Source organism: Pseudophryne corroboree, chromosome 2 (genome assembly GCF_028390025.1).
Source record: "Pseudophryne corroboree isolate aPseCor3 chromosome 2, aPseCor3.hap2, whole genome shotgun sequence".
Lineage (NCBI taxonomy): Eukaryota > Metazoa > Chordata > Amphibia > Anura > Myobatrachidae > Pseudophryne > Pseudophryne corroboree.
In genome coordinates this window covers 524,278,813-524,298,298 of record NC_086445.1, presented here as the reverse complement: position 1 = coordinate 524,298,298, position 19,486 = coordinate 524,278,813, and the positions used below count along the sequence as shown (strand labels likewise).

Here is a 19,486-nt window from a genome sequence, read left to right as displayed (position 1 = left end):
ACCCTGATAGAGGCTATCAGAAATGTCCTGCACATTCCTAACAAGACGGCGGAGGTGGAGGAGGAATCTTATTTCAATGTAAAAAACAAAATCCTCAGCTACTTTTCCTGCATCAAAGGAATTGAATGCCCTGTTTTAAGAAACTTGGGCTAACCCTGACAAAAAACTTCAGATCCCTAAAAGATTAATTACATCCTTTTCCTTTCCTCTGGAAGATAGAAAGAAATGGGAAAACCCGCCGATTGTGGATGCATTGGTATCTAGGTTGTCACGTAAGACAGTCTTACCTGTTCCTGGGGCAGCATCCTGAAAGGACACAGCTGACCGCAAGATTGAGAACACTCTCAAATCATTATACACTGCTGCTGGGGTGTCCCAGAGACCCACTATTGCTTGTGCATGGATCACTAAAGCCATTTCAAAGTGGTCAGGTAACCTAACTGACGGATTGGATACCTTACCCAGGGGGGAGATAGTTTTACTCCTGCAGCATATTCAGGACTCTGCTAACTTTATGGTGGAGGACATAAAGGAAATTAGCTTGCTCAACATACGTACCACTGCCATGGCAGTGTCAGCACGCAGGGGTTTGTGGCTACACCAGTGGACTGCGGATGCCGATTCTAGAAAAAGCATGGAAAACCTACCATTCACAGGTGAGGCCCTTTCTGGAGATGAACTGGATAAGTGGATATCCAAGGCTACAGCGGGTCAGTCTACGTAACTTCCTTCCACAGCACCCCCAGCTAGGAAAACCTACTCTGCTCCAACACTGCAGTCCTTTTGGACAGCGAAATTCAAAGGCAAATCCAAAGGTTCTTCTACAGCCTTCAAAGGTAATAGAGGTATACCCAGAAAACCAGCAGCTGCGGGTTCTCAGGAACAGACCCCCAGATCTGTTTCCTCAAAGCCTTCAGCATGACGGTGGTCCGCACTGCCTGGAAGACAGGCAGGTGGGAGCTCAGATACGTTATTTCAATCACATTTGTGTAACATCTTGCCAGGTTCCCTGGGTCACAGACCTTATCACCCAGGGATACAGACTGGAGTTTCAGGAATTCCCACCTCACAGATTCTTCAAATCAGGCTTACCAGCTTCTCTGGAAGCAAGTATGACTTTACAGTCAGCAATTCAAAAACTGGTACAGACTCAGGTGATTGTCCCAGTTCCACTTCAATTACAAAACTAGGGTTATTACTCTAACCTGTTTGTGGTACCGAAACCGGGCGGTTCGGTAAGGCCTATTTTAAACCTCAAATCACTGAACCCGTATTTAAGGGTGTTCAAGTTCAAGATGGAGTCTCTGAGAGCGGTGATCTCAGGGCTGGAGGAGGGGGAATTCCTGGTGTCTCTGGACATCAAGGATGCGTACCTTCATATTCCGATTTGGCCGCCTCATCAGGCTTATCTAAGGTTTGCACTACAGGACTGTCACTACCAGTTTCAGGCAGTGCCATTTGGCCTCTCCACGGCACAGATGGTATTCACCAAGGTAATGGCAGAAATGATGTTTCTCCTTCGCAAGCAGGGAGTGAACATAATTCCATACCTGGATGACCTGCTGATAAAAGCGCCTTCCAGGGAGAGGTTGTTGGACAGCATTGCCCTCTCAACCCAACTACTTCAGGATCACGGATAGATTCTGAACCTACCAAAATCCCACCTGGAACCAACATGGTGGCTTCTGTTTCTGTGGATGATACTGGATACGGAGGAACAGAAGGTATTCCTTCTGTTGGAAAAGGCATTGGTAATCCAGTCGATGGTGTGGGATGTCCTAAAACCAACCTGGATATTGGTGCATCTATGCATTCACCTTCTGGGGAAGATGGTCGCCTCTTACGAGGCTCTGCAGTATGGAAGGTTTCATGCTAGGCCCTTCCAGCTGGATCTGCAGGACAAATGGTCCGGATCGCCTCTTCACATGCACCAGAGGATACGTCTGTCAACAAAATCCAGGATTTCTCTACTGTGGTGGCTTCAGACTTCTCAAAGGTTTGGGATTCAAAATTGGGTTCTGCTAACCACAGACGCAAGCCTTAGAGGTTGGGGAGAAATCACCCAGGGGGAACAGTTCCAAGGAAAATGGTCAAGTCAAGAAACCATTCTTCCAATCAACATTCAGGAACTAAGGGCCATATACAATGCCCTGCTACTTGCATCGGATCTTCTTCAAAATCATGCCATTCAGGTTCAGTCGGACAATGTGACAGCAGTAACGTACATAAACCGACAGGGCGGAACGAAGAGCAGAGCAGCAATGTCAGAGGTAACAAGAATACTCCTCTGGGGAGAAAGACACGCGGTGACACTGTCGGCAATCTTCGTTCCCAGAGTAGACAACTGGGAAGCGGACTTCCTCAGCAGACATGACCTCCACCTGGGAGAGTGGGGCCTTCACCCACAGGTGTTCGAGTCCTTAACACGTCGGTGGGGAATTCCACAGATAGACATGATGGCCTCTCGTCTCAACAAGAAGCTAAAGCGGTATTGTCCCAGGTCGAGGGACCCGCAATCAGTGGCGGTGGACGCTCTGGTGACTCCATGGGTCTACCAAATGTTTTACGTGTTTCCACCTCTTCCGCTGATCCTAAGAATTCTCAAAAGAATGAAAAGGGAAAAGGTTCAAGCAATTCTCATTGTTCCATATTGGCCAAGAAGGGCCTGGTACGCGGATCTACTGGAGATACTCCTAGAGGACCCGTGGCCTCTACCTCTTCGATAGGATCTTCTACAACAGTGGTCGTTCATCTATCAAGACTTACCACGGCTACGTTTGATGGCATGGAAGTTGAGTGTCAAATTTTAGCCCGGAAAGGCATTCCGAACAAGGTTATTCCAACCCTGATCCAAGCTAGAAAAGGGGTAACGTCTAGACCAGGCATTCCCAACCACGGTCCTCAAGGCACACTAACAGTGCAGGTTTTAGTTATATCCAGGCTTCAGCACAGGTGACTTAATTAGTAGCTCAGTTATTTTGATTTAACCATCTGTGCTGCAGCCTGATATCATTAAAACCTGCACTGTTGGTGTGCCTTGAGGACCATGGTTGGGAATGCATGGTCTAGACATTACCACCGTATTTGGAAAAAATATGTCTCGTGGTGTGAAAACAGGAAATTTCCTGCAGTGGAATTTCAACTGGGATGTTTTCTCCTTTTTCTACAGTCGGGTGTGGATGTGGGCCTACATTTGTACTTCTTGAAGCTCCAGATTTCGGCCTTATCCATTTTTCTCCAGAAACAATTGGCTTCTCTCCCTGAGGTTCAGACATTGGGATCTCATCGTGGTGTTGCAGTTCCTACAATTGGAATGGTTTGAGCCTTTACAGGACTTTGACGTAAAGTTTCTTACATGGAAGGTCGTCACACTGTTGGTCTTGGCTTCTGCAAGGCATGTGTCGGAGCTGGGGGCATTGTCTCACAAAAGCCCCTATTTGTTTTTTCATGAAGATAGGGCTGAACTCAGAACTCGTAAGCAATTTCTTTTTAAAGTGGTGTCTGCGTTTCATATCAACCAACCTATTGTGGTTCCGGTGCTTACTGAACCTCTGCTACCTCAAAGTCCCTGGATGTTGTGTGGGCTTTGAAGATCTACGTGAAGCAGACAGCTCGTCACTGGAAATCTGACTCGCTGTTTGTTCTCTATGATCCCAAGTAAATTGGGTGTCCTGCTTCAAAGCAGTCTATTGCTTGCTGGATTAGGCTTACTATCCAGCATGCTTATTCATCTGCAGGATTGCCGGTTCCTAAATCTGTTCATGCCCACTCTACTCAGTCGGTGGGTTCTTCCTGGGCGGCTGCCTGAGCAGCTACTTAGTCAGGTTCGAACATGTTTGCTAAGTTCTACAAGTTCGATACTTTGGCCTCTGAGGACCTTCAGTTTGGTCAATCAGTTCTGCAGTAATCTCAGCACTCTCCCACCCGGTTTGAGAGCTTTGGTACATCCCCATGGTATTAGTGTGGACCCCAGTATCCTCTAGGACGTAAGAGAAAATAGGATTTTAATTACTCGTAAATCCTTTTCTCATAGTATGTAGGGGATACCGGGAGCCCGCCCAGTGCTTTGTTTTTTCTGCACTGTTACTTTGTTAAGTAATGTTGTTGGTTCAGCTGTTGCTGTTCCTGTTCAAGTTGGTTAGTATGGCTTTCCTCTTGTTAGTGTGTGCTGGTTTGAATCTTACCACTGTTCTGTTACATCCTTCCTCAGCATATGTCCATCTCCTCGGGCACATTTTCTAGACTGAGTCTGGTAGAGGGAGGAGCCAGTGCGCACTATTAATTTCTTAAAGTGCCCAAGGCTCCTAGTGGACCCGTCTATACCCCATGGTACTAATGTGGACCCCAGTATCCTCTACGAAAAGGATTTACCGGTAGGTAATTATAATCCTATTTTCAGAAGGAAAATGGAACAACTGAAATTTATTAAGAGGTTATACAAAATGCATGATAGGCTTTGAGTGCATGGAAAGAAATGCATATACCAATATATGCATTGGGTATGGGATGCCAGCGGTTAGCATACTGACACTGTGATCCCGGCCGCTAGAATGCCGGCAGGGGCGGCGAACGCAACAAAGCCCCTTGTGGGCTCGCTGCACTCACCATGCTGTGCCCTCGGTGGCTCGCTGCGCTCACCATGCTGTGCCCTCAGTGGCTCGCTGTGCTCGGCACAGGTTCTATTCGCACTCTATGGTTGTCGTGGGCATCCACAAGTGGGAATAGCCCCTGTTAGCTGGGAGTCCGGCTGGCTGCATTGTCAATGGTCGGTATTCCGGCGTAGGTATCTTGACTACCGGAATTCTGACTGCTGGCAAAGTAACTACATCCCAACACATGTACCTGACTACACTTGGTTCAAAATATACATCTGAAAACATGCATATGTACACATCCATCCAACTTTGCATAGCCTTCATAATTACCTTACTGAACTTTGCATTTTTGAGAATGCTGTGATAGCCCATTTATGCCTACTCAGTCACAAGTGAAGATGCAATTTAAATGTGTACAACTCTTCAATGCTTGTAATTTTATAAGCCTAGATATGGAGCATGTGCAGTGAATACAGGGGGTAATTCAGTTCTGATCGTAGATGTGCTAAATTTAGCACATCTACGATCAGTTACTCTGACATGCGGGAGTACGCCCAACACAAGGCTACACACCCCCCTGCAAGGGTGCAATAGCATTGCACCGCGGTGATGCTCTTGAACCTGCAGCGTCCTGGGCCGCAGTGGCGCGTCTGATGTCACGCTCCTGCCGCAGACCACCCCCGCATTTCCGGACCGCACCCCACCAACAGCGTTCTAACACCGTTGGCACACCCCCTCCCGCCCCTGATTGACAGGCAGAAGCGATCGCAGACCTGAGATGCTGCTAGCATCTCACTGGGCCTCCTGGGGTGTGCACGTTCAGTGTGCCCGCTGCGCGAGCGCACTCCACAAAGAGATTTAGACTGCCCAAGGCTCCTAGTGAAATTACCACCGCAGACACAAAAGACGCTGCATAAACAGGCTACCATTCAACTCTGTATCAGAGCCAAAATCTCTCTGACAGTTTTCAGTTATGTTTCCTTCTTCTGTTCTTCATTACAATTATTCTCTAGTTGTCCCAGAACTTAATAATATTAAAAAAATCCAAATGTTTTACCAATTTTACTTGAGAGATTACATACATATCTTAAATACTTCATTAACCTGCATATGAAATTAAACATTTCTGTGAGTTAAGAACCATATATTCTATACATTTACAAACCCTGATTAAATTACTTAAATTACTGCTTACTCTACCAATGAAATACAACAATACATTGTTCATGCCATCAACATCTAGTAATCTGGAGTATAGAAAAAAAACTATGCATCAGCTATTAGCCAAAGGTAAAGCACGATAGATTAGTGGAGCAGAAAATGTACAATGAAATATAATTGGACAATACAGGGTCAATAAATTGACAAACTAGGTAGGAAGTGGGCTAAACAGTAAGGATTGGGGACTCAGTGTTTCTTGACAAGCAAGTGAAGGTGAGTCATTGGAATTGGAATTAGATCAGCACCCAATGAACCTGTACCCATCAAAGGACAAGCACACAGAAACAAAGTCCCTGAAAGGGACAAGATAACCAGGAGCACTAGAAGCAAGGATAGTGCTGGGGAGGAACATGAGGTAAGGTATTGCGCTGCTCTTGAGAGCTTGTGTTCTAAAGGAGAATAGTTGTAGAGTGAACTAGGGAGAAGTGAATTGCAGGGAAGAAAGAAGGGTGATTATTTAGGAGGAGGGATTGTAAGGTTTAATGAAATATTTGTTTTAAGTGAACATTTAAACTAGCAAAATTAGGAAAAAGTTTGACTTGGCAAAGGAGTGAATTGCAAAGGAAGGGGCAGAAAAGAAAAGATGAGCGAGCATGACAGGAGGTAACCATGGTGGAATGGAGATAGCAAATGGGTGGGTGAAGAATGGAGGAATCAGATGCAAGTGTAACAGAAATGAGATTGGAGAAGTGGGAGGGGGGGGGGGGGGGCAGAGCAAATTGAATGCTTTATAAATGAAGGCATAGAAGATTGAACTAGATTCTGAGGGAGATGGAGAGCCAGTAAGCCAAATTGTATGGTATGGATGCCAACAAAGAGCAGTTAGAAAGAAAAATAAGACAGGCAACACCATTCATCATGGATTTACGTGAGGTTTAAGGGAGAAACCAAAGAGGAGGAGGTTACAATAATAGACTTAGGAGGTGATGACTGCATGGACAAGGGTTTTGGAAGATGAGTAATGAGAAAGAGCCTCATCTTATAAATATTTCAGAAATGGAAATGGCAGGAATGAGATATATAGTTAAAGTTTAAGGAAAAGGATAAAGATGAGTATGATGCCCAAGCAGCTGACACTTGGGAATAGATTGGAGGGAGATGCTGTCAACAGACAGACAGACAGACAGACAGACAGACAGACAGAGAAGGGGCTCTGGAAGGGATGTTGAGTTCTGATTTGGACAGGTCTGAGAGGCAGGATTAGAACTGGGCAAGAGCTGGAGGAGAGAGGTAAGGGAAGAAAAGTTACATTTACGTATGATTGGTATACAGGTGGTACTGGAGACCAAAGAAGATGATGAGTTCACTATAAGAATAAGTATAAAACAAGATGAGGAAGGCCCAAAGATGGATTCGTGTGAAATGCCAACAGGTAAAGGAAAAGGTGGGGGAAGTGAAATCAGCAGTAGAGACAGATACAGCAGTAGAGAGAGATACAGTAAGGAGTGGTTAGTGAGGTCAGAGATGAACCAAGAGAGAACTGATTAATGGAGACCAAAGAAGTAGGGTGTTTGAATGAAAAGAGAAGGATTTATGGTGTGAAAAGGCTGCAGATTGAGGCGGTTGAGGAGAATGATAATGGAGAAGTGACCGTTGGCTTTGACAGTGAGAAGGTCATTGGTGACTGTAGTAAGGGCGGTTTTTGTAAAGTGGATGGGATGAAAAACGGGATTGGAAAGGGTACAGAAGGGAGTTAAAGAGAATTGTAGTCACTTGGAGTGGACAATCCTCTCAGGGAGCTTGGAGAGAGCTAAGGTGGTAATTCAAGAGATAGTCAGGGTCAAATGAGGGTTTCTGAAGGATGTGTGAAACAATTGCATGTTTTAGAGAGGAGAGGACAGTGCTGGACTAGAGGGAAAGGTTGAAGAGATAGCCAAGATTAAGGCAGGCTTCAGGGGAAAGGGGGCAAAAGAGGTGAGATGGAATAGTTTCAGGGGGCAAGTAGTAGTGTGCGATAGTGAGAGGAGAGCATGAATTTCATCCACAGTAGTGGGGAGGAAGATAAAATGGGAGGTGTGGTAGTTGAGGAGGGGGAGAGAGGAGAAGGACTGAGGGCTGAGATGTCATTGCAGATGCTCTAGGCAAAATTTTGGCTGGTGCCCCCTAGCACCGCCGCTAGTTCTGCATCTGACCCTTAACACTCAGACAGTGGGGCCCACCGGGGGTTTACCATGTGGGCCAGTTCAACCCTGCATAATGCCACACAGTAATGCCCACAATACACATAATTCCACACAGTAATGCACCTTACACATGTGCCCCACATTAGTTACGCCCATAATACAAATAATTACACACAGTAATGCACCTTACACATATGCCCCACATTACTAATGACCACGTTACAGTGCTGGATGGCAGGGGAATTTTACAGCATGGACTGACTGAGAAATAAAGTGTGGGGAGAACACTGCCCATGTTATGTCCCTGCAGACACCTGGGGTTTGCACAGGGATAAGGGACACACATAATGTGGCAGGGTCCCCCTTCCCCATGTGCACAAGCAGTATAGGTGATGTCAGATTTATTTGGAGCAGTCTTCCAAAATACACATGTATTAACCTTATATAGTCAGTGAAAATGTCACTGGTCCAGGAATTGCAGTTACCAGGCTTCTGCTGTCTGAGGTCTCACAAGTGAGAAGCATTAAAGCATGTCAGAGGGAGTTTAAGGGACTGAGGGGCTAATTCAGACCTGATCACTGATGTGCATTTTCGCTCAGCGGGCGATCAGGTCTGAACTGCACATGCGCAGGTGCCGCAGTGCGCCTGCGCATGCCAGAGATGCTATCGGCAGGCAGAGGCGTTCACTGGACTGGAGGGAGTGGACTGGTGGTGTTGGGCCACCGTTTTGGGGGCACAGTCCGGGCAATGCAGGTGTGCCCAGACAGTGTGGGGGCAGGCAGCGGCATCTGTGTGACATCACACGCAGCCTCTGCAACCCAGAGAGCAACAGGTAGCTCGCTGCCAGCGCGCAGGAGCTGCGCAGGTAGGGAGCTACTCTTCAGGTACAAAAGCATTTCCACCGTGTGATGCTTTTGAACCTGTGTGGGGGGATGGGGCAGAGCCAGACATGCGGGGCGAACTAGCCCTGTGCTGGGCGTCCCCCCGCATGTCTGTGAAAGTGATCGTAGATGTGCTAAATTTAGCACATCTATGATCAAGTCTGAAATACCCCCTGTGTGCATTCTGTTTGACAAATGTAAACCACAGTGTATACAAGTACTGATTGAATACATTTGGAAAGTAACAGATAGTTTGCAGACTGTCCCTCCCAGCATGAGATACTGCATGGACATGCTTGGGTGCCCCTAGACATGCTTGGATGCCCTAGGCAAATGCTTAGCCTGCCTATAGCTAAGGCCAGCCCTGGATGAAGTAAGACAGAGCCTAAGGGAAAGAAGATGATGATCAGAGAAAACTACAGTATGGGTAAATAAGTGTAGTCTAAAGGTCCATACACACGGAGCGATATAACTGAGCGATTTTTACTATATAGTCAAAGTTAGTGCATATCGCTCCCTGTGTATACAGGCAGCGATAGCGATGCGCATCCCCGCTAGGTCGCTATTGCTGGGAAAAATAGACTGTGCAGGCAAGTCAATTTTGACTAGGTCGCTGGAAAAGTTAGTTAAAATCGCTCACATTTTAACTGCCCAGCTGTTTTTCCCAGCGATAGCGATCTTTAGCAACTCCCTGCCGCCCATTTTACCTCAGTGCGCGGAGGCTGAAGTAAAGGGAACAGCACAGCAGCATTCCGAACTGAATACACTCATAAACCATGAGTATATTGTGGACTGCTGTTCTCCTCCTCATGCCTGGTGTCCTGTCCGGTCCGCAGGGGGGGATGAGAGAGGAATGTACTGTCCGCCCCTGGCTGCTCTGCAGTGTCCGCAGTCCGGGGGGATGGAGGGGGGGAATGGTCGCTCTGCAGTGTCCACGGTCCGGGGGGACGGAGGGGGGGGGGGAATGGATGCTTTGCAGTGTCCGTGGTTCGGGGGGACGGAGGGGGAGGAATGGCCGCTCTGTAGTGTCTGTTCCGGGGGGTGGGTGGGAGAATGGGCGCTCTGCAGTGGCCACGGTCTGGGGGGATGGAGGGTGGGGGATGGCCGCTCTGCAGTGTCCGTGGTTCGGGGGGACGGAGGGGTAGGAATGGCCGCTCTGTAGTGTCTGTTCCAGGGGGTGGGTGGGGTGGGTGGGGTCACGGGGGGTGAAGAATGGCTGCAGTGGGATGGCGCTGTGTGTCAGAAACGGGATCTGCACAGTGTGGGTGGAGAGAAAGAGATGGAGATGGTGCTATGCTGCCTGGGGGTGGCGGCGGCCGTGCTGCTTGCTGTTGTCCCACTAGTCTATCGGAGAGCATGATGGTGGAGTGCTGTCCATCAATGGGGGGGTGGGGGAGGGAGAAGGTGCTGTTCTGTCTGTTAATGAGGGTGGGGGGTGGAGAAAGTGCTGTTCTGCCTGTCAATGGGGGGGGGGAGAAGGTGTTGTTCTGTCTGTCAATGGGGGTGGGGGATGGAGAAAGTGCTGTTCTGCCTGTCAATGGGGGGTGGGGGATTGAGAAGGTGCTGTTCTGCTTGTCAATGGGGGTGGGGGATGGAGAAGGTGCTGTTCTGCCTTTCAATGGAGGGTGGAGGATGGAGAAGGTGCTGTTCTGTCTGTCTATGAGGGTGAGGGTTGATGGTACTGTCATGTCTGTCTATTGGGGGGGTGCCTGCACTGTCTGTATGTGGAAGAAGGGTGGAGGTGCCGGCGCTGTCTGTATGTGGAAGGAGGGTGGGGGTGCCTGCGCTGTTTGTGTGTGGAGGAAGGGTGGGGGTGCCGGTGCTGTCTGTATGTGGAGGGAGGGTGGGGGTGCTGGCGCTGTCTGTGTGTGGAGGGAGGGTGAAGGTACATGTGCTGTCTGGGTGTGGATGTGCATGCGCTGTCTTGTGCGGTGGGAAAGGGGGCTGACCAGGGTGCCTGCGCTGTGTATGGAGGATGTAATATTAAACACTATGTGCGCCGCCCGGCTAAAGGGACACACTCAGCGCCATCCCACTGTGCAGCCACCCCCAGACCTGACACTACTGGGATGAAGTGGGCCGAACTCCATTGGATAATAGGTGAGTATTTTTATTTTTTTATTTTACAGGTACCCCTATTGGATTCTACTGGAATAGGGGACGTGATTGGCGGCGTGGGATGTAGGTAAGTATGTGTGAGTGTGTAAGTGTGTTTAAATACATTTTTACTTTCACGGTGTGTGAGTTGTGTTTTCATTTGGGTATTTCTTTTGTTGTGGAACTACAGGTACCAGTGGGTTTGTTATTTCCACGCATGCTGGTACTTGTGGTTTTCCAAGTACCAGTATGCGGGGGAGGCTTTCTGGGACTTGTAGTTCCACAGCAAAAGACAATATTCTTTTTTTTATCACTTTGAAAGACTATCAGTCCCCCATCCACTGCCCAGGGATGGGGGGGACAGCCTCGGGCTTCACCCCTAGCCCCTGGGTGTCTGGGGGGGTGACCCCTTGATTTAAGGGGTCCTGACGCCCCCAGGGAACCCCGGCCAGTGGTGACTAGTTGGGGGGGTAATGCCATGGCCGCAGGGACCAGTATAAATGTGTCCCCTGGCTGTGGCATTATCTCTCTGACTAGTGGAGCCCGGTGCTGGTTTTAAAAATACAGGGGACCCCTACATCTTTTGTCCCCCATATTTTTGGAACCAGGACCGGACCAAGAGCCCGGTGATGGTTGTCTAAATACGGGGGAACCCTATGCATTTTTTCCCCTGTATTTAAACAGCCAGGTCCAACTCAAAGAGTCCGAGGCTGGTTATACATAGGAGGGGGACCCCACGCAATTTTTTTTCTTTTACTTTTAACTTTTTAAATACTGTACACAGTGAAGCGTGTGTATCTGGCACTGTTAGGGGCACGTGTATATGGCATTGCTGGGACATATACTGTGTATCTGGCACTGCTGCGGGCATATACTGTGTATCTGGCACTACTGGGGGTGTATGTGTATTTGGCACTACTGGGGGCATATGTTTATCTGGCACTGCACACTATACTGGAGACATTATGTGTAAAGTACACTACTGTGGGCGTTTTGTGTAAGGCTGCTAATTGTGTGTGTAGAGGGGTGTGAAAATATATCTATAGTCTGATAATATAAAGTTGTGAGACCACGCCCACTTTTCCGGGGGGGGGGGCACTTTCAAATTTTCTCGCTCAGGGTGCTAGTAGGCCTGGTGTCGGCTCTGTGCTTTGGGGATGCCGGCATCTATATTACGGCTGCCGGGATCCCCACAGCTGGGAATCTGAACGCATACCTCCAGTATGATAACAGCCCAGCAGCATTGTCACCCTCTCGACCCCCACCCCTCCCCCTGCAATACTTTTGTAATGTCTAAATCCAGTCTGTGGCTCCTATCATAGCAGCACCATAAACCCATTGCATATATAAAATGTATGTTTTAGTAATGTGTTAGAATAATTTATTGACCTGTTTTTTAATCTAATAATTGCTAAGTGCTCTACCTGGTGCAAAGTGTATAACGTGCTCTACCTGTTGCAATGTGTACTGTATAACGTGCTTTACCTCGTGCAGTGTGTATTGCTCTGCCCAGTGCAATGTGTATAATGTGCTTTAACAGGTGCAGGTGAAGTGGGGGGCAGATATGTGTTTTTCAACCACTGCATTTCTGGGGGCATATTTGTTTAACAAGCACTGTGTTTTTAATTTTTACACAGAAATGGCTAGTGAGCAGTATCGCCAATTCTGGGCAGGCTTCATTGAAATTTATCATTAGAATGAGTACGTGTGGAGAGTGAAGAGCGCGGACTATTCCAACAGGACCAAGAAGAATCGGGCATTTCAACAGTTGATCGAGTACAGTAGAGGCCAAAACAGTTCTGTGGACATTGCTTGGGTGAAGAAGATTGCTAATTTCCGAACAGTCTTCATAAAGGAGCACAAGAAGGTGGAAGATTCACAGCAATCCGGAGCTGGGACAGATGAGGTCTATAAGCTGACGCTGTGGTACTATGACCTCTTCAAGTTCACATTGGAGCAGGAGCCGCTGACAAGGTCACTGGGAAGTCTGGATCCAGAATCTCCAATTCTCGTGGAAGAGGAGGCCCAGGAGAGCCTGGATCTAGTAAGTACATACATATTTGTATTGTATTGTTCCCACAACATTTTAACTTGGAATTAATTTGCGGTTTTTCAATTATTTTGCAGGATCTTACCCAGGAGCTGGAGGTGGAGCAGTCGACTCCGGAATCTGCAGAGGTGGTCGAGTCTGAGGAATCAGCAGCACCTCAGCCACGTCCTCCCAAACAACGGAGGACATCCAGGAGGATCACCTCTGCCGCCTCCAGCTCACAGCAGTTTTTTGCACATGCTGATTAGGCCCCCGGATTCTGAACAAACCATTGCCAATTTCATCGCGGCGGAGATGAGGCAGATGACTGAGGATTAAAAGAGGATCGACAAGTGCCTGGTACTTGATGCTACCACACGTGTCATCGATTGGACACTGGTCGATGAGTGGGAGATAGTTCTGCAGCGTTGGTTTTATGACCTCATTTTCCCCGACTTTTGATCGTTGTGATGAGTCCACTCCTTGTGCTCCTTCAAGAGACTTCGGAAATGTGCACTATTTCTTCTTCACCCAGTGCATGTTCGCAGCACTGTTAGCCTCTACTGTACTGTTGTAAGAGTTATGCCCGATTCTTCTAATGTTCTGTTGGGATAGTCCAAGTAAAAAGGGCACTTATTCTCATTATACAGTCAATGAAACCAGCCCAGAATTGGCTGTATACTGTAATATTTTCAAATTTTATAAAGTTTTGCAAAAGCAACAAATTGTCTTGAGTATTTTTTCCAATTCAGTATGGGTGATTTATATTGTAACTTTTTCAAATAAGATATTTCTTTAAACAGCACAGGACCAGTCTTCCCAAAACCATGAGATATTCAGTGGTTGTGAAAACGCACTACAGTGCGTATTATATCCAGTTTTGTGGACTGGAGACCCACATTGCCAAACTGGGTGGGTCCCCAGGACACGCTCTGCTGCAATCAATCACTGAGTGTTCTCGTGGTGGGAGGGGGCAGCCAGCCGCTGAGTGTTACTTCAGCAAGAGGGGCGAGCCAGGATCAGAGTTTTACCGTGATGGAAGCGGGGAGCCAGGGAGCTGAGTGTTTCCACGGCGTGACTAGAGGGGGGAGCAGGGAGCTGAGTGTTACCTCAGTGGAAAGGGATGCCGGGCGCTGTATTACCGCGATAGGAGAGGGAAGCTGGGCGATGAGTGTTACAGATGGGAGGGGAGTTCATGGGCCCCAAAAGATCTAATCTATCTATGTAACAGAAGAAACTAATAGTACTAGTATACTAGTACTTAAACCCCTTTCACATCATACAAATAACCTGATATTGACCTGCTATATTGCCGGGTCGACTCGGGTTACTGTGCGATGTGAAAGGTGCCATGGAGAATTCCCTGGCCGCCTTACCCGGTAATTCAACCCAGGTTAGAACAAGGTTTATTCCCGGGTTGAATACTGGGTCAGTGGCAGTGTAAATGGGTTACCGAGGTGATGCAACCTGGGCCCCATTGACTACATAGGGAGAGGCGGTGCAGAGATGACCTTATCTCCCAGGGCTGCTGCCAGCTCCGCCCCCAAATGTTATTGCAACCATCACGACATATTGCCGGGTCGGGAAGCCTGCCAAAGACTGTCTTTAGGGCCCGTTTCCAATTCCAAGGTGGGATTCGGCATTGGAGAAGTGAAAGGGGTATTGTATGTTGCACTTGTTTACATAGATGTTTGGATATGTGGTTAATCAGGATGAATAATGAAATCCTGGCTGCCGCCACAACGATATACAAGATAACAACATCGGGATGCAGGCCACCCGAATGCAGGCAGTGGGTCAAGCACAAATAAGCACCTTGCGGGATCCCAAGTATATCTTGTTATTTAGCTGCAGTGCAGTTACGTTTTTTAAAAACCACAATATGCAAACAAATATGTAAATTGGTAGTAGATGGTGGCACAAATCTCTTTGTCATTAACCGATGACTCTCTGGCTTCATACATTTTAGTTAGAAATTGGTTGTTGAGAGAACCGCACAGATTGAAAGACTTATAATATATCAATACTAGTAATGGTCTGAAAACAACTGATAATAATAAATGAAATTACTTCATAGTCAGGTAACCAATCACCTTAAGGTTTTCTTCACCTATGCAGTGTATATAGGTTAAACCTCAGTGGTGCTCCTCAGAGTCAAAAAATGTATCAAAATAAATACAAGAAAAGCAGAAGAAAAGTAGACTCTTGTTGGGGAGCACTCAGTTTCAGACATGCAAAATTTGTTACAAATAACTATTAAGATCGTAATTTTTATTAATGTAAGATTAATAACATGGAATTCAGGTTCTACCAATACGTGCAAAATTATAAAATTATGTTAGACATGATAAATAGCCTTAGCTATGATAAATAAATAGCCATGTTCCTGATGTTATGATTAATGTAATTCCCAGGTAGATTCAATTGGGTGGTATCTCTGTATTACATAAAATAAGAATTTACTTACCGATAATTCTATTTCTCATAGTCCGTAGTGGATGCTGGGAACTCCGTAAGGACCATGGGGAATAGCGGCTCCGCAGGAGACTGGGCACAAAAGTAAAGCTTTAGGACTACCTGGTGTGCACTGGCTCCTCCCCCTATGACCCTCCTCCAAGCCTCAGTTAGGATACTGTGCCCGGACGAGCGTACACAATAAGGAAGGATTTATGAATCCCGGGTAAGACTCATACCAGCCACACCAATCACACCGTACAACCTGTGATCTGAACCCAGTTAACAGCATGATAACAGAGGAGCCTCTGGAAAGATGGCTCACAACCACAATAACCCGATTTTTGTAACAATAACTATGTACAAGTATTGCAGACAATCCGCACTTGGGATGGGCGCCCAGCATCCACTACGGACTATGAGAAATAGAATTATCGGTAAGTAAATTCTTATTTTCTCTGACGTCCTAGTGGATGCTGGGAACTCCGTAAGGACCATGGGGATTATACCAAAGCTCCCAAACGGGCGGGAGAGTGCGGATGACTCTGCAGCACCGAGTGAGAGAACTCCAGGTCCTCCTCAGCCAGGGTGTGCCCCTGACCAAGTAGCTGCTCGGCAAAGTTGTAAAGCCGAGACCCCTCGGGCAGCCGCCCAAGATGAGCCCACATTCCGTGTGGAATGGGCTTTTACAGATTTTGGCTGTGACAGGCCTGCCACAGAATGTGCAAGCTGAATTGTGCTACAAATCCAACGAGCAATAGTCTGCTTAGAAGCAGGAGCACCCAGCTTGTTGGGTGCATACAGGATAAACAGCGAGTCAGATTTTCTGACTCCAGCCGTCCTGGAAACATATATTTTCAGGGCCCTGACTACGTCCAGCAACTTGGAATCCTCCAAGTCCCTAGTAGCCGCAGGTACCACAATAGGCTGGTTCAAGTGAAACGCTGAAACCACCTTAGGGAGAAATTGAGGATGAGTCCTCAATTCCGCCCTGTCTGAATGGAAGATCAGATAAGGGCCTTTACAGGATAAAGCCCGCCAATTTTGACACGCGCCTGGCCGAGGCCAGGGCCAACAACATGACCACTTTCCATGTGAGATATTTTCACTCCACAGATTCAAGTGGTTCAAACCAATGTGACTTTAGGAACCCCAAAACTACATTGAGATCCCAAGGTGCCACTGGAGGCACAAAAGGAGGCTGTATATGCAGTACCCCTTTTACAAACGTCTGAACTTCAGGAACTGAAGTTAGTTCTTTCTGGAAGAAAATTGACAGGGCCGAAATTTGAACCTTAATGGACCCCAATTTTAGGCACATAGACACTCCTGTTTACAGGAAATGCAGGAATCGACCTAGTTGAAAATTCCTCCATCGGGGCCTTACTGGCCTCGCACCCCGCAACATATTTTCGCCAAATGTGGTGATAATGCTTTGCGGTTACATCCTTCCTGGCTTGATCAGGGTAGGGATGACTTCATCCGGAATGCCTTTTTCCTTCAGGATCCGGCGTTCAACCGCCCTGCCATTAAACGCAGCCGCGGTAAGTTTTGGAATAGACAGGGTCCTTGCTGGAGCAGGTCCCTTCTTAGAGGTAGAGGCCACGGGTCCTCCGTGAGCATCTCTTGAAGTTCCGGGTACCAAGTCCTTCTTGGCCAATCCGGAGCCACGAGTATAGTTCTTACTCCCCTCCGTCTTATAATTCTCAGTACTTTTGGTATGAGAGGAAGAGGAGGGAACACATACACTGACTGGTACACCCACGGTGTTACCAGAGCGTCCACAGCTATTGCCTGAGGGTCCCTTGACCTGGCGCAATACCTGTCCAATTTTTTGTTTAGGCGGGACGCCATCATGTCCACCTTTGGTTTTTCCCAATGGTTTACAATCATGTGGAAGACTTCTGGGTGAAGTCCCCACTCTCCCGGGTGGAGGCCGTGCCTACTGAGGAAGTCTGCTTCCCAGTTGTCCACTCCCGGAATGAATACTGCTGACAGTGCTATCACATGATTTTCCGCCCAGCGAAGAATCCTTGCAGCTTCTGCCATTGACTGCTTCTTGTGCCACCCTGTCTGTTTATGTGGGTGACTGCCGTGATGTTGTCCGACTGGATCAACACCGGCTGACCGTGAAGCAGAGGTCTTGCTAAGCTGAGAGCATTGTAAATGGCCCTTAGCTTCCAGGATATTTATGTGAAATGATGTCTCCAGGCTTGACCATAAGCCCTGGAAATTTCTTCCCTGTGTGACTGCTCCCCAGCCTCGCAGGCTGGCATCCGTGGTCACCAGGACCCAGTCCTGAATGCCGAATCTGCGGCCCTCTAGAAGATGAGCACTCTGCAACCACCACAGGAGGGACACCCTTGTCCTTGGTGACCGGGTTATCCGCTGATGCATCTTAAGATGCGACTCGGACCATTTTTCCAGCAGGTCCCACTGGAAAGTTCTTGCGTGGAATCTGCCGAATGGCTTTGCTTCGTAGGAAGCCACCATTTTTCCCAGAACCCTTGTGCATTGATGCACTGAGACTTGGCTCGGTTTTAGGAGGTTCCTGACTAGCTCGGATAACTCCCTGGCTCTCTCCTCCGGGAGAAACACCTTTTTCTGAACTGTGTCCAGAATCATCCCTAGGAACAGAAGACGAGTCGTCGGAACCAGCTGCGATTTTGGAATATTGAGAATCCAACCGTGCTGTCGCAACACTACCTGAGATAGTGCTACACCGACCTCCAACTGTTCCCAGGATCTTACCCTTATCAGGAGATCGTCCAAGTAAGGGATAACTAAAACTCCCTTCCTTCGAAGGAGTATCATCATTTCGGCCATTACCTTGGTAAAGACCCGGGGTGCCGTGGACCATCCAAACGGCAGCATCTGAAACTGATAGTGACAGTTCTGTACCACAAACCTGAGGTACCCTTGGTGAGAAGGGTAAATTTGGACATGAAGGTAAGCATCCTTGATGTCCAGAGACACCATGTAGTCCCCTTCTCTTGAATTTGAACCTCTGTATGTAAGTGTTCAAAGATTTTAGATTTAAAATCGGTCTCACCGAGCCGTCCGGCTTCGGTACCACAACAGTGTGGAGTAATACCCCTTTCCCTGTTGCAGGAGGGGTACCTTGATTATCACCTGCTGGGAATACAGCTTGTGAATGGCTTCCAAAACTGCCTCCCTGTCTGCTTGTAAAGCCCCAGCGTCATGCTGAGGGCTTGGCAGAGGCGAGAGAGGGCTTCTGTTCCTGGGAACTGGCTGATTTCTGCAGCCTTTTTCCTCTGTCACGGGGCAGAAATGAGGAACCTTTTGCCCACTTGCCCTTATGGGAACGAAAGGACTGCGCCTGATAATACGGCGTCTTCTTATGTTGAGAGGCGACCTGGGGTAAAAACGTGGATTTCCCAGCTGTTGCCGTGGCCACCAGGTCTGAAAGACCGACCCCAAATAACTCCTTTATAAGGCAATACTTCCATATGCCATTTGGAATCCGCATCACCTGACCACTGTCGTGTCCATAACCCTCTTCTGGCAGAAATGGACAGCGCACTTACTCTTGATGCCAGTCGGCAAATATCCCGCTGTGCATCACCCATATATAGAAATGCATCTTTTAAATGCTCTACAGGCAATAATATACTGTCCCTATCTAGGGTATCAATATTTTCAGTCAGGGAATCCGACCACGCCAACCCAGCACTGCACATCCAGGCTGAGGCGATTGCTGGTCGCAGTATAACACCAGTATGTGTGTAAATACATTTTAGTATACCCTCCTGCTTTCTATCAGCAGGATCCTTAAGGGCGGCCATCTCAGGAGAGGGTAGAGCCCTTGTTTTGACAAGCGTGTGAGCGCTTTATCCACCCTAGGGGGTGTTTCCCAACGCACCCTAACCTCTGGCGGGAAAGGATATAATGCCAATAACTTTTTAGAAATTATCAGTTTTTTATTGGGGGAAACCCACGCTTCATCACACACCTCATTTAATTTCTCAGATTCAGGAAAACTACAGGTAGTTTTTCCTCACCGAACATAATACCCCTATTGGTGGTACTCGTATTATCAGAAATGTGTAAAACATTTTTCATTGC

At 47.7% G+C, this 19,486-nt stretch overlaps 1 long non-coding RNA gene across 1 annotated transcript in view; it reads left to right on the top strand.

Moving 5' to 3' along the window:
* The window catches only part of LOC135050936 (uncharacterized), a 163,109-nt gene extending 149,483 nt beyond the window's left edge, over positions 1–13,626 (top strand). Inside the window, exons 3-4 of the long non-coding RNA XR_010241933.1 lie at positions 12,555–12,961; positions 13,045–13,626. This is a non-coding gene — a long non-coding RNA (uncharacterized LOC135050936). The remainder of the gene's footprint in view (positions 1–12,554; positions 12,962–13,044) is intronic.
* Positions 13,627–19,486: the final 5,860 nt, after the last annotated feature.